Genomic DNA, 2,222 nt, shown 5'->3' with positions numbered 1-2,222 from the left:
TCTATTGGTATTCAATGGAATTCAGTTTTTATTATTTGAATTCAATCTGAATTATATATTGATAAATACAGAGGCATAATTTATTATAAATTTTTTCAATAAAACAATTTGTAAAAGTTTTAAAAAGTTTGCAATGACTTGAGAAAATTTACAAGCAATATATTTTTTTTTTACCGGTCAAAAAACTGTGCACTATTGCTTTAAAAATACAGGCATTACAATTTGGGGAACAACATTTAATTGCAATACAACTCAGAACATATCAGGTATTAAGGCGGTGTAAGAATTAATTAAATAAAAAAATTCACAGGCTTGTTTTATTTATTCACCAACTCTAATTTTCACTAGCACTTGTACTCAATGTATTATTTTATAACCATCTAAATGGTTACTATTAGTAAATTGACAAGTAAACTGATAGTATATTGATTTTAGTATACCTGCAGAAGAAATTCACTTCCTTCATCCAAAATGGATATTAATATCAGGTGAAGCAGAGTTTAGATGTAGAAACACCTCCACCTTCTTTGGGTTCTCAGCATCATTTGAAGCTAAAATGCATCTCCCAAAGGTCTGATGTCTGTGAAGGATGCTAGAAGAATGACATAAGCATGACATAATTACTGCTTTACAGTAGCATTTTTCAGCACACCATAAAAGTCTGTAACCCTAAATATAAAACGTCATTTCCTAACTGAAGAGTAAACGGTAATGACAATAATCTCTTTCAAAGCTTTTATCACATTATACTGTTTGCCCAACATTGCAACAGTCATTACGTTTTCATTATTTCAAAGCCTTTATTCATTTATATCTGCATTCCTATCATTTTGCCTGCAGACCTTAAAAATATGAGAGGCTGCCTGTGGCATCAGAGACGCATATGATCTTCCCAAGTTGTTTCCTTTGCTTTGATGAAACCAACACTGCTTGAAAATCAATGGAGTGGGTCTGGAGATTAAGAGGTCAGAGTAAGTACGCTTGTGTTGTTGCAGTCGCAGTGGTGTGATGGGAGCAGATTCAGGCCAGCATGTAATGTGGCCCCTCACTTCAAAGGCCAAAAGAAAATACATAAATACAGAGCCATTAGGCAGATTGTTTTCTTAACTTAACATTTCAAACACATCCTCCACCATCATGTGTTGAATCTTCCCTCCACTCTGCCTATGTTAATGCTGTTTTTTTTTTAAGTGTTGGGGCAGTCCTTGGCACTGCTGTTGGACGATCCTTGAGAATGGGGCCAACAAAGAAAGTTTGAACTGAAAACACACTACAGACTGATCAACACCCTTGGTATATGGCTCTAAATGTCCAACAAACACTACAGGCCTAGCTATACTTTATTTTGTGCATTCTTGCTTTGTCTAGCCCACAAGCCTTTCAAAGTGCCCTACACTAACCATGAGTGTGGAGGGACACATTTGGTGCTTGCGCATATGGACATTTGTTTTTAAGAGTTCGATCACTTGTATCTTTGCTTTTGTCTATCCACAAATCCAAGCAGATCACTCTATAATGGCTTCTTGCCCTCAAAGATGGGGTGGTGTGAATTTAGTCCATCAAATATATGATTACTGATATGATTTCAAAATCACATCTAGGATTCACAATGCACATTTTTAGGACCAATTTTTATTTTGCAACAGTGCATGGATAGTGCATATAATCAAAGATGCAAGTGTGTTATGCGTTTTGACTGGAAATTATACTGGTGATGGCTTACAACCAATGAGAGAGAAAGATAGAGGGCAAGTGAAAATTCAGAGGGTCATAGAGTCATAGATCTGCAACAAAACATCAGCAAGCAACCATTATTGCATTCATATTCTACTTTGTTTATTTAAATTTTTCACTGCAAAGCAGCATACAGGTATTGAATTTGTAAATTGTTCCCTCGGTTTGAGTAAATTGTGTGCTCAATATAATAATTTGTTCCCTCGTTAGAATTAAGTCTTAATTATTTGTTCTACTTCCTGTTGTCTTTCTCATAAACCTTTGAAGATTCCTTTCACTTAAAATTATTCCATGCAAAACTGCAAAGCTTTTGAGAATGTATCTATGACTTATTCGCAACTCACAATAAAACCCAATTAAATAGTCTCTGTCCATAACCATAACAGCAGCAAAAGATATGTTGAGCCCGGTCTCATGAATTTTTTTTTTTGGTGTGCAGATAATATGAGTTTTCACTTGCATATGATATTAAATTTGTTGTTGTGCAT

Source organism: Carassius gibelio, chromosome B3 (assembly GCF_023724105.1).
Source record: "Carassius gibelio isolate Cgi1373 ecotype wild population from Czech Republic chromosome B3, carGib1.2-hapl.c, whole genome shotgun sequence".
Lineage (NCBI taxonomy): Eukaryota > Metazoa > Chordata > Actinopteri > Cypriniformes > Cyprinidae > Carassius > Carassius gibelio.
The sequence above is the reverse complement of the archived record's forward strand: the minus strand, read 5'-3'. Positions refer to the sequence as shown.